The sequence below is a fragment of the Salmo salar genome, chromosome ssa12 (genome assembly GCF_905237065.1).
Source record: "Salmo salar chromosome ssa12, Ssal_v3.1, whole genome shotgun sequence".
In the NCBI taxonomy this organism is placed as follows: Eukaryota; Metazoa; Chordata; class Actinopteri; order Salmoniformes; family Salmonidae; genus Salmo; species Salmo salar.
Genome location: NC_059453.1, coordinates 54,887,266 through 54,901,734, shown reverse-complemented (window position 1 = coordinate 54,901,734; position 14,469 = coordinate 54,887,266).

Genomic DNA, 14,469 nt, shown 5'->3' with positions numbered 1-14,469 from the left:
TGAGACTTCTCACTAGTGGGATTCACCAGAATCTCTAAGCAGCTCAAATAACTAATCATGCACGTCTTTTCGGAGATAGACAGGGCAAGTGGAGAATGAGGGAGCCCCTCCCCTCATACTGAACAGCCACTCTGTCACGGCTGTCTGAAGAATGGGACCAAAGCGCAGCGTGTGTATCGTTCCACATTTTATTTTCACTGTGAAACTATGCAAGATATATACATCAACTAAAGAACAAAAACAACAAACCGTGACGAAGAGGTGCAACATACACTAACTCAAAAACAACCTCCCACAAAACCAGGTGGGAAAAACAACTACTTAAGTATGATCTCCAATTAGAGACAATGATGACCAGCTTCCTCTAATTGGAGGTCATCCCAAAAAACAACAACATAGAAATACAAAAACTAGACCATAACAACATAGAACATCTAAACTAGAAAAAAAACCTGTCACGCCCTGACCTACTCTACCATAGAAAATAACAGCTTTCTATGGTCAGGAGGTGACAGTACCCCGCCCCCCAAAGGTGCGGACTCCGAATGCAACCTAAAACAACAAAAAACAAAAAAAGGGAGGGTTAGGGTGGGTGACTAATGTCGGTGGCGGCTCTGGTGCAGGATGAAGAACCTTCTCATCCCGCGGATCCTCCAGCAGAGGAGGTGGCTCCGGTTCGGGGCGTAACCCCCGCTCCACCCCCTGATCCCTCCGCTTTTGTGTCACCGGACCCTGGATCGTCGGCGAAGGACCCGGACCGCGGATCATCACCGGAGGTTCCGGACCGCGGACCGCCGCCGGAGGTTCCGGACCGCGGACCGCCGCCGGAGGTTCCGGACCGCGGACCGCCGCCGGAGGTTCCGGACCGCGGGCCGTCGCCGGAGGCTCCGGACCGCGGGCCGTCGCCGGAGGCTCTGGACTGTGGGCCGTCTCAGAAGGTTCCGGACTGTAGGCCGTCTCAGGAGGTTCCGGACTGTAGGCCGTTTCAGGAGGTTCCGGACTGTAGGCCGTCTCAGGAGGTTCCGGACTGTAGGACGTCTCAGGACTGGTTCCGGACTGGGAACTGTCGCCGGAAGCTCTGGACTGGGAACTGTTGCCAGAAGATCTGGACTGGGAACTGTCGCCGGAAGCTCTGGACTGGGAACTGTCGCCGGAAGCTCTGGACTGGGAAATGTCGCCGGAAGCTCTGGACTGGGAATGTGCACTGGAGGCCTGATGCGTGGGGCTGGCACAGGTGGCGCAGACTGGTAACACGCACCTCAGGGCGAGTGCGGGGAGCAGGAACAGGACACCCCAGACTGGGAAGGCACACTGGAGGCCTGATGCGTGGGGCTGGCACAGGTGGCACTAGACTGGTATCGCGCACCTCAGGGCGAGTGCGGGGAGCAGGAACAGGACACCCCGGACTGGGCAGGCGCACTGGAGGCCTGATGCGTGGGGCTGGCACAGGTGGCGCCAGACTGGTAACACGCACCTCAGGGTGAGTGCGAGGAGCAGTAACAGGTCGTACTGGGCTGTGGAGGCACACTAGAGGTCTGCAGCGTAGGGCTGGTACAATCCGTCCTGGCTGGATGCTCACTTTAGCCCGACAAGTGCGGGGTGCTGGCACAGGACGCACTGGGCTGTGAATGCGCACTGGAGACACCGTGCGTATCACCACAAAACCTGGTGCCTGACAGATCACACGCTCCCCATGGTGAGTACGGAGAGTTGGCACAGGACATACTGGGCTGTGAATGCGCACTGGAGACATGGTGCGTATAGCCTGCCTCATTTGTACCGTAACTTTAACACATTTCTTGGGATGAGTTCGGGGAGCTGACTCAGGTGGCATCTGACGGCTAACATGCTCCTCAGGGAAAATGCCGTACATACTACGCCAAACCAACAGCTCTCTCTCATCACCCCCCTCCACAATCTCACAGTCCTCCTCGCTCAGTCTCTCCCAATATTCCTCTTTGCTCTCAGACTCACCCCTCGGCTTCGCCGACCAACCCGAGTGCCCCCCCAAAATGTTTTATTGGGGCTGCCTCTCGTGCTTCCGTCGTTGCCGTGCTAGTTCCTCGTATCGTCGCCGCTCTGCTCTCGCTGCTTTAATCTCCTCCTTCGGACGGCGATACTCCCCGACCTGCCTCCAGGGACCTTTCCCGTCCAGGATTTCCTCCCATGTCCATTTGTCCTGACCACGCTGCTTGGTCCTTTGGTGGTGGGAGATTCTGTCACGGCTGTCTGAAGAATGGGACCAAAGCGCAGCGTGTGTATCGTTCCACATTTTATTTTCACTGTGAAACTATGCAAGATATACAAATAAACTAAAGAACAAAAACAACAAACCGTGACGAAGAGGTGCAACATACACTAACTCAAAAACAATCTCCCACAAAACCAGGTGGGAAAAACAACTACTTAAGTATGATCTCCAATTAGAGACAATGATGACCAGCTGCCTCTAATTGGAGATCATCCCAAAAAAACAACAACATAGAAATACAAAAACTAGAACATAACAACATAGAAAATCAAAACTAGAAAAAAAAACTGTCACGCCCTGACCTACTCTACCATAGAAAATAACAGCGTTCTATGGTCAGGCCGTGACACACTCGCCTGCCCTCTGATCATTATCAAGCATAACAAACATCCTCACAGTCTTGCAAATTCGAGAATGTGTTGAGATGTCTCGCTCATAATATCTAAGAACTGGGGTTGAGCAAGTAAACTTCAGATCTCTTTCAATTATTTGTTTTGACATATCACTAGCTGGATATGGCCAACTCACGTATCGCAGATGCTCTCCAATAGTATGTACTCATCGTCGCATACTATTTATTATGTAACGTTTAGTAAAAAGTATGCAGACCTCAGGCCCTACAGAGGCTGTAATCCCTTGCTATTGTAGGCCAATAAACTGTAATAACTTCCACAATCCAATGTGACAACCGTTGATAAGAAAGGGGCCTCCCCTTGCAGGGAGGGACCCAGCACACAAAGCTCTCCCAAATGTTTTATTTGTATTTATTTTATTTAACCTTTATTTAACCAGGCAAGTCAGTTAAGAACAAATTCTTATTTACAATAACGGCCTACCCCGGCCAAACCCAGATGACGCTGGGCCAATTGTGCACCGCCCAATGAGACTCCCAATCACGGCCGGATGTGATACATGTAATTAAAGTACTGTGTATGCGCAACGTGAGTACTGGACACAAATGGTGTAGCCGCTCCTCTTCCATAGAAGGCAAAGGCGGCAGGAGGAAAGCCACACGCTCCAAGTTGAGACAATTGTAATTGTCGCTAACCTTAGGCATAAAGGCAGGGTTGGGCAAGAAGGTAACCTTGGAAAAATCCCAGGCAAACCAGTAAAGTGGTCTTAAAGGAGAGATACAGTATTTTATCTCTACGCTTTCCTTTGTTTTATAATATTTACAGTACCAGTCAAAAGTTTGGACACACCTACTCATTCAAGGGTTTTTCTTTTTTTTACTATTTTCTACATTGTAGAATAATAGTGAAGACATCAAAACTCTGAAATAACACATATGGAATCAAGTAGTAACCAAAAAAGTGTTAAACAAATCAAAATATATTTTAGATTTCAGATTCTTCAAAGTAGCTTGATGACAGCTTTGCACACACATGGCATTCTCTCAACCAGCTTCATGAGGAAGTCACCTGGAATGCATTTAAATGAACAGGTGTGCCTTGTTAAAAGTTATTTTGTGGAATTTCTTTCCTTCTTAATGCATTTGAGCCGATCAGTTGTGTTGTGACAAGGTAGGGTTTGTTTACAGAAGATAGCCCTGTTTGGTAAAAGACCAAGTCCATAATATGTCAAGAACAGCTCAAATAAGCAAAGAGAAATGACAGTCTATCATTACTTTAAGACATAAAGGTCAGTCAGTCTGGAAAATGTCAAGAACATTGAACATTTCTTCAAGTGCAGTGGCAAAAACAATAGAGCGCTATGATGCAACTGGCTCTAATGAGGACCACCACAGGAAAGGAAGACCCTGAGTCACCTCTGCTGCAGAGGATAAGTTCATTAGAGTTAACAGACTCAGAAATTGTGGAATAGATGGGACTATCATTTGTTTTTCAGCAGGAAAATGACCCAACACACCTCCAGGTTGTGTAAGGGCTATTTGACCAAGAAGGAGAGTGATGGAGTGCTGCATCAGATGACCTGACCTCCACAATCACCCGACCTCACCCCAATTGAGAGGGTTTGGGATGATTTGGACCGAGTGAAGGAAAAGCAGCCAACAAGTGCTCAGCATATGTGGGAACTCCTTCAAGACTGTTGGAAATGATTCCAGGTGAAGCTGGTTGAGAGAAAGCCAAGAGTGGGCAAACTGTCATCAAGGAAAAGGGTGGATCCTTTGAAGAATCTCTAATATTTTGGGGTTACTAAATTATTCCATATGTATTATTTCATAGTTTTGACGTCTTCACTATTATTCTACAATGTAGAAAATTGTAAAAATTAAGAAAAACCCTTGAATGAGAATGTGTGTCCAAACTTTTGACTGGTACTTTGTACAGTTGAAGTCGGAAGTTTACATACACTTAGGTTGGAGTCATTAAAACTCGTTTTTCAACCACTCCACAAATTACTACTTTGTGCATGACACAAGTAATTGTTCCAACAATTGTAAAATGCAGATTATTTCACTTATAATTCACTGTATCACAATTCCAGTGGGTCAGAAGTTTACATGCACTAAGTTGACTGTGCCTTTAAAACTTCTTCAAGCTAGCGTCCTTTTTTTCTGAATTTCCGCCTGACTGACGTGCCCAATGTGAACTGCCTGTTGCTCAGGCCCAGAAGCCAGGAAATGCATATAATTTGTAGCATTGGATAGAAAACACTTTGACGTTTGTAGAAATGTTTAAATAATGTATGAGACTATAACTCAATTGATATGGCAGGCGAAAATCCAAAGAAAAACCAACCAGATTTCTTTTTTTGGAGGTCCCAGGCTCTTTTAATGGAAAGCTATGAGTTTTTGTATAAAGACTCCCGGCAAAATATCAGTCTGTTGGTGCGTGATGAAGAGGATTCGCGCTTACTAATTTTACTTTTCTATTGAACATACATCTTTCCGAAATAAATATTATATTTTGATTACATTTTAGGGTATCTGAGGAGTAAATATAATCGTATTTTGACTTGTTGAAACAAAGTTTAGGGGTAGATTTTTGGATTCCTTTCTCTGCAAGTTGAACGAGTGGATTACTCAAATCGATGGCGCCAACTAAACTGACTTTTTGGGATATAAAAAAGGATTTTATCTAACAAAACGACACTACATGTTAAATCTGTGACCCTTTGGATGACAAATCAGAGGAAGATTTTCAAAAAGTAAGTGAATATTTAATTGTTATATGTGAATGTATGAAACCTGTGCTGGTGGAAAAATATTTTGATGTGGTGCGCCGTCCTCAAACAATTGCAGGCATGTTTTCGCTGTAACAGCTACTGTAAATCGGACAGTGCAGTTAGATTAACAAGAAGTTAAGCTTTCAGACAATATAAGACACTTATATCTACCTAAATGTTTAAAATCCATAATATTTATGATACTGTTATTTAGTTTTTGCTCCTTTGCTCCCCAGTATCTCTACTTGCACATTCATTTTCTGCACAACTATCACTCCAGTGTTTAATTGTTAAATTGTAATTATTTCGCCACTGTGGCCTATTTATTGCCTTACCTCCCTAATCTTACTACATTTACACACACTGTATATAGACTTTTCTATTGTGTTATTGACTGTGTTGTTTGTGTCGCACTGCTTTGCTCTATCTTGGCCAGGTCGCAGTTGTAAATGAGAACTTGTTCTCAACTGGCCTACCTGGTTAAAATAAAGGTGAAATACATTTAAAAAAATGAAAAAGGAGGTTAAATGCAAAATTGACCTTGGATCATTAACTGGCCAACTCTGGGACTACTACATCTCTATCTGTATTTCAATGTAAAGCATCTCTTAAATAATACTTCCTGTTGACCCGACCAAGTGACCTCTCACCTATGATCATGCTGTGCCCTCTGTGTCAGCCAGGTCAGGCGCGGTAGGGGTTCACCAACACAGCTGATATAACCTAGAGGATTTAGGGAGAAGGGGGAGAGGGATGAAGTGAAGGAGAGAGACTGTTATTGTATGTGTGTGGTCTTCACCTGGTGTCCACACTAAGTGGCTAAAGAGTACTTTATGCTGAAAAACAGACACATGAGGACAAACAATAGAAGATAATGTCATTATTAGACATAAATACCACTTAAAGCTTGATGATGACTTGACCACTTGAATCAGCTGTGTAGTGCTAAGGCAAAAACAAAAATGTGCACAGGTGTTTGGAGCATTCCGATATGCCATAGCTGGTGAGGTGTCAGGTTTGCCTCTGTACTTAAAGGGTGAATATTCCAACTCTCTGTGAAATGCTGCAGATCTGCCCGCAGACAAGGTAGGAACACATATACCACTCAGAAGAGGTGGATAGAATTCGACAGGTCAAGGTATCCTTCTTCCTCCAAACTGTGCATGTGAGACAGGTTCCATGTACAACAAGACAGGCAGAGAGGAAGAGAGAAAAAAAACACAGAACAGTTTAATTACCTCTGGTTATGGACACTTTCGGCAGCAATAAAGGTTCCTCGGGACAGTGAACATCTGGCAATATCTACATTTTTGACCACTTGATCAGCTCGCACTCTGAAAGTAAAGAAAATAGCTTCTTTTTTTTTGTAGATATGAAAACAATAACTGAGATATGACCGTTCAATCTAAAGCAGCAGATGTCATTTTCAGGATATGTCAATACAGCACAGAAAGCTTAACACCAGACTGGTATTGTGGTTGTTCATTAGGTGATGGGAAATATGCAACATGTATACAAAATAATATACTTACCTGTTGTGTCTTGAAAAAAAGCATTGGAATTAAAAGTGAAATGTTTAACCTATTAACCTGCTTCATTATTTATGTATTACCAGTTGATGAAGAACAACTCCAATTTCATACATCATTGAAAATGTGTCTATGAATAAGTAAGAATAAAAAAAGTAAAAATAACTTCTTAGCTTTGATGGAGACATTATACATCTTAGTACCTCATCAATTTATGATTTGTATCAATGTGGACGAGAGACAGTGGAGCAGGAACAGAGTATTTTTGCCAAGCAATGCAACGAAGCTGGATCATTCTGACAATTATACATGCACCATCTACACATTGCAAAGACTCCCTAACTCTTCGCCATTGTACTGTACACGATGGCCCATTGCTCTGAGACTTCCTTTGACCATCCTAAAGCCCACATGGGGCATCCTTGCCTTAATGACGCTGACTTTCTGGTCTAACTCTTCATCTGACATATCAGAATAGCATTCCCTGACAGACATATTGTGTTCTTTCATCCTTCTGTAAAAAAAGCTAACTGTTACACTGGCATGAAATATGATTATATATCTTTTTTATTATTTTTTTATTTTTTTATTTAACCAGGTAGGCCAGTTGAGAACAAGTTCTCATTTACAACTGCGACCTGGCCAAGATAGAGCAAAGCAGTGCGACAAAAACAACAACACAGAGTTACACAAACAAACGTACAGTCAATAACACAATAGAACAATCGATGTACAGTGTGCAAATGTAGTAAGAGTAGGGAGGTAAGGCAATAAATAAGCCATAGGGGCAAAATAATTACAATTATTCTGAATACTCCTAATGATTATGATGACTGACAGTGTTAGAATAAAAAAAAACAAGGCTTAATCATGCTCTCTCTCTATCCATCTGTCTCTCGTCTGCAGGTATGTTTTGATTTACAGAAGGATGAAAGAACACAATATGTCTGTCAGGGAATGCTATTCTGATATATCAGATGAAGAGTTAGACCTCACCCACTTTTAAGATAACCTTTGGGCCAACTGGGGGCCCAAGGCTGGTTAAGAGACATTGCTAGAGACACTGTAATTTTGATGAACTGAGAGAATATTAGAGTAGCACTGTAATTCATCAATCTTGTGCTGTCTGCCTCTGTTCTTACCTCTTTCCCTTTCTGTCTTCTACACCTCTCTCCCCACCTCGTCTTTCTTCCTCGTTTTATAATGCACACCATATGTGCATTGAAGTACAGATTAAACTTGTATTTATAATATAATATTACAATTATCATAATTATAATGCATGTATTATGTATTTATAACACCTGGATAATGAACTTCTTTCAATAAAGCATTTCACATTCTCCACTGGTTGAAATTAAGGATCTCATTGAAATACTATCCTGTGTTCTCAGATTAATGCAGATGAAGGGAGTTAGATATCCATAGGTTTTTTTTCTGTATATATGAATTACAAATCAGCCTTTACATAACTCGTGTTTCTAATCTATTGCAGGGTTGCAATGTGTAATCATTGATGTCTCAGGAGCAGGAGCAGTAAACACTGTTGAAGTGTATAATTGTAATACATACATGCAGACACAGCATCATTCAAAGAATGGAGTTTGATACACCTGGTATTGGATATGACTGAAAAAGAATGTCTCACAGAGATTCATACCTGAACCACACATTATTTGCCAAGGAGGGGTACATGATCAGTGTATATATTCAATGTACAGGCTACAATGTGATGATCTCATGCTTGGTAATAACTACAGTACAAGTATATAGGACTTGCATCCTTGGCACAGTAAAGTTATTATATTCTACTCAATCCATAGGCTTCATTAATGCCATTCAAACGTGAAGTTGATACAACAGCTATGATAGCTAAGGTTCATAGATTGCTAGCTAGCTACACATCCATAGGCATACAGTTATTTTTATCCTCCACTACACAATAAGCAAGTAAATAGTTAGCCAGCTATGTTACTTCAGCTGCATTGCACGGCAAGGCAAGCTTACACAATTGTACATTCAATTTGCAGTAAATGCTTTAGCTAGCTAGATTCTTTACATCCACTGTTTCCCAAGACGACAGCCTGGTTTGCTGGTTTTCTCAGGAGTCCCTAAAACATTAAACAACACAAATTACAATGTCATTCTCATGTCATTACACCAGCTAGCTAGCTGGCTAATGTGAGCTAGTCTGCTAACTTGCTAAATATCGATTTTCCTTGAATTAACTTTGCACATCGTTTGTCTCTACATTAACTAACATATTCCTCTCAATTGTACATTTTTTAGCTTGACTCATTATGACGTTATAACTACTTACATTTGCTTCCCAGTAATGTTTTGTCAGCCATCTTTGCTGAAGAAAGTCACCAGGGACGGAGGGCTCGTGTCAAATTTGTCAATGGAACCACTCGATATGATTGGTCATATAAAAACCTTGTGACCCAAATGCATAATGAGTGCTCTAGCTCCCCCTTGTGGTGTTCTGGAGCAATGAAGCCGTGACGCTGGGTACCTCTAAGTCCCGCGGTGTAAGCTCACAACTTTTAAAAGGAGGAACCACTATATATATGTGGTTGTGGTGGAGTAGGGGCCTGAGGGCACACAGTCTATGAATGTATTGTAATGTTTTTAAAATTGTATAAACTGCCTTAATTTTGCTGGACCCCAGGAAGAGTAAAACAAAACTTAGAGTCTTGGTTGTAAAATATTTGCAATTGAGTTGAAAATACTAACAGAAAGCTGAGACTTTCTTCTCTTTGACAGAGACAAGGGGACAACGCTTCTAAAGGTGTGTTTTTCCTGCAATTGCATTTTGAAATGTTATACGATTAGAATGCATTCTTCTGTTGAGCACATGGGGGAGGGGAGAGTGTCTCACTTGTCACACAGCAGCATGATCCATGATCTTGGCTGTCTAACTGATGATGGAGTTGGAGCAAGTATCTTTGCTGATGACGCGTTTGACTTTGAATGCGAGTTTGTATGACTTCAGGTTCGCCTATCAGAAAACAAGGCCCGCTCATCTAGAAAGATGGGCGGCCGTTGCCCACTGATCAGCCAGAGGCTCATTATAGATTAGTATAACATAATGACCAAACCGGTTCCGCGCATGCTCCATTGTGCGCATCTTGATTTTGTCAATCCCCATCAGATGCATTTATGAGAAGCAGGTTAAAATAACTTTGATGTAAAGTCCCCTGTTCAGGGGACCTGCATGCTTCTGATAATAGTTATTCACTTATAAATTGATCTGTGGACACCGTAGATCGAAATGGCTTTCAAGGAGCAGTAGCCCTGATTCTCACGGACACAGGAGTATTTCTCTTCTGCCTATGTGATGCAGGATGTGAAATCTGATGTGACTTGAAGCTGGTATGTCCTTCCTACCATTTCAATCGCTCTTCTGACTTCATCAACTCCTGGCTGAACCTCACATCACAGCCACTAACAACGTAAACTCAGCAAAAAAAGAAACGTCCTCTCACTGTCAACTGCGCTTATTTTCAGCAAACTTATCATGTGTAAATATTTGTATGAGCATAACAAGATTCAACAACTGAGACATAAACTGAACAAGTTCCAAAGACATGTGACTGGCAGAAATTGAATAATGTGTCCCTGAACAAAGGGCAGTTCAAAATCAAAAGTAACAGTCAGTATCTGGTGTGGCCACCAGCTGTATTAAGTACTGCAGTGCATCTCCTCCTCATGGACTGCACCAGATTTGCCAGTTCTTCCTGTGAGCTGTTACCCCACTCTTCCACCAAGGCACTTGCAAGTTCCCGTACGTTTCTGGGGGGGAATGGCCCTAGCCCTCAACCTCCGATCCAACAGGACCCAGACGTACTCAATGGGATTGAGATCAGGGCTCTTCGCTGGCCATGGCAGAACACTGACATTCCTGTCTTGCAGGAAATCACACACATAACGAGCAGTATGGCTGGTGGCATTGTCATGCTGGAGGGTGATGTCAGGATGAGCCAGGGAGGAGGATGTCTTCCCTGTAACGCACAGTGTTGAGATTGCCTACAATGACAACACACTCAGTCCGATGATGCTGTGACACACCGCCCCAGACCATGACGGACTCTCCACCTCCAAATCGTACCACATGAGGGAGGAGGATGTCTTCCCTGTAATGCACAGCGTTGAGATTGCCTGCAATGACAACAAGCTCAGTCCGATGATGCTGTGACACACCGCCCCAGACCATGACGGACTCTCCACCTCTAAATCGATCCCACTCTGGGGGACAGGCCTCGGTGTAACGCTCATTCCGTCGACGATAAAAGCGAATCTGACCATCACCCCCGGTGAGACAAAACCACGACTCGTCATTGAAGAGCACTTTCTGCCAGTCCTGTCTGGTCCAGCGACGGTGGGTTTGTGCCCATAGGCAACATTGTTGCCGGTGATGTCTGGTGAGGACCTGCCTTACAACAGGCCTACAAGCCCTCAGTCCACCCACTCAGCCTATTGCGGATAGTCTGAGCACTGATGGAGGGATTGTGCATTCCTGGTGTAACTCGGGCAGTTGTTGTTGCCTTCCTGTACCTGTCCCACAGGTGCGATGTTCGGATGTACCGATCCTATGCAAGTGTTGTTAAATGTGGTCTGTCACTGCGAGGACGATCAGCTGTCCGTCCTGTCTCCCTGTAGCGCTGTCTTAGGCGTCTCACCGTACGGACATTGCAATTTTTTGCCCTGGCAACATCTGCAGTCCTCATGCCTCCTTGCAGCATGCCTAAGCAATGTTCATGCAGATGAGCAGGGATCCTGGGGCATCTTTCTTTTGGTGTTTTTCAGAGTCAGTACATAGGCCTCTTTAGTGTACTAAGTTTTCATAACTGTGACCTTAATTGCCTACTGTCAGTGTCTTAACGACCGTTCCACAGGTGCATGTTCATTGATTGTTTATGGTTCATTGAACAAGCATGGGAAACAGTGTTTAAACCCATTACAATGAAGATCTGTGAAGTTATTTGGATTTTTACAAATTATCTTTGAAAGACAGGGCCCTGAAAAGGGACGTTTCTTTTTTTGCTGAGTTTATATGCCTGGAATCCTTGCATCATATCGCAGCAGGAGAGAGTGCTTTCACTGCTGTTGACAATAACCTAAGATGGACAAGGTTAATATGCGATGAAAGGTGAGTTCCTAGGGAGTTCAGGAAGCCATCGCTGTCATTCACAGCGATGGGGGCAGACGTTTTGATCAAAAGAGACCTTTGGACAATATGCACATTTTCTCTAACACTAAATATGCAAATATGTATTTTACAGTTGTAAGGATGGTGACATTTTATAGTTAGTCATTTTTTAATTAATTACACTATATTTACACAAAATAAGTATTTTCAAACCTTATTCATACAGTTTTGTTGAATAGGAAATACATCATATAAAATGTATCATATTTGTACAGTGTACTTGTGCTTGTGTCCTCAAAAGTGAGGACTATATTTACCAGAAAGGTGAGATTTGAACCTTCCTTGGAGTATGCAGCATTACTAGTTTTGTTTATGTCTCTGATGATTAATAATTACATTTGGAGATTACATAGATTACATTTTCGATGACATGTAGTTCAATTTCAGAGTTTAAAATACCAAAACCAACTCTTAACCTACTATATTAGTTTGGGAATGGGTCGAAACACACATTAAATATTCATGGACATTTAGCTAGATTGCTGTTTCTAGCTAATTTGACCTGGGAAATTTGGGTGGTTATTTTACCTAAAATGCATGTTATCCTTGTTTATGTGTATAATTTTGACCTATTTTCAGTCATACAAAATTGTGTGTTCTCTACTCTACGACAATTAATCCACAGATTACAGGGGGAAAACTAGTTTGTTTTTAGTTCATTTTCTTTTAATAATCTCTTGTTCATCAATCTCCTACTTCTGTGGATTTTATATGAAAGTTGGCAACCAACTTTAAGGTGCATTATCACCACCAACTGGACCTCGTTCATCTTTCAATCAACCACGTGGGTTAGTGTCACGTCTGCTCCTGTTCTTTCCCTCCGGCGTACGACGTCGCCAGAGTTCAAACCACCAGTCCTGGGAATCATCATTACGCACACCTGGCACTCATCATTATACGCACCTGTGAATCATTATGATTCACACCTAGACTCCAATACCTTCATCATTTCCTCCCCTTTATATGTCACTCTCCCATGTTCACTCACCAGTTGGTATTGTTCTTGTGTATCGGCATACTGCCTGATGTTAGTGGTGTGTTCTTGGTTTTGTTGTTTTATTAAAACGTTCCACCTGCTTCCGACTCACCACTCCATCATTACAGTTAGCATGATTGTAAAAATCAAAGAGTAGATGGGAGAGGTGGGACTTGCAGTGCATCCACCGTCTAAAATAGAACCAAGTTCTATTTTAGTGTCTGGCTATGCAGACCCAGTGGACACGCACAAGCAGTTCAGATTAAATGGTTGAATGACATGTACAGTACCTTCAAAAAGTAATCACACACCTTGACTTTTTCCACATGTTTTTGTGTTACAGGCAGAATTTTAAATGGATTAAATTAAGAGTTTTGGGGTCACTGACCTACACACAGTACCCCATAATGTCAAAGTGGAATTATATTTTGAGAAATGTTTACAAATATTTTGAGAAATGTTTACAAATACATTTCAAATGAAAAGCTGAAATGTCTTGAGTCAATATGTATTCAATCCCTTTATTATGGTCAACCTAAATAAGTTCAGGAGTAAAAATGTTCTTAACAAGTCACATAAGCTGCATAGACTCGCTCTGTGTGCAATAATAGTGTTAAACTAGAGATATCCGTTTTTTTTTACATTGGATGCTTCTCAATCCACTGCACCCGCCTATGTCGCCCTTCCGCATCTGCGGTTAAAGATGACAGAGTTAGAGCGTGTTTGTCAGACCATGAGACATCCCGAAAATTAGTCTTCTCACAAAATCGTCTGTACTGTCCAAAAGGTTTGGCCTACGTACCCATCTATGGAATCATGAGACTCTCATGAACATTTTGCTGTATGACCCCCACAAGCATCTTTGGGCTCGTCTAAAGTCGGTTTAGCCGATCTGTCAACTTCTGTCTGTAGTGTCCGAAAAGTTTGGGCTACACACTAATATGCCCCCTCTGTGTAACGGCGAGAATTTGACGCGTACATGTCAGTTTTTCTTTAGGACGCCCACCGGCCTCACAATACATAAATAAGGGGTTAAATACATCCTGATCTTTCTTATACTGTAGTTCTCAGATGTTGGACAGACACTTTAGAACCAACTTATTTTAGATGTTTTGGGGGGGACTATCTGTTGTTCCATGTAGTGAATATGTTATTCAATGTGTTAATGTGTATAATTGTGTGTATAATTGTGTATCATTTTTCATCTAACGTTTTTATTTTTTTTGTTAAACTTCAAGGGGTCTTAAAATTCCAAAACAAATCGCAAAATTATCTTTGGTATGACATTCTTAAAACAATTCCATGTAGCTTAGTAGAACCTAAGAACCCCCTCCCCCCCAGCTTTGACAGGGCTTAGACTCTTATGGGTTAA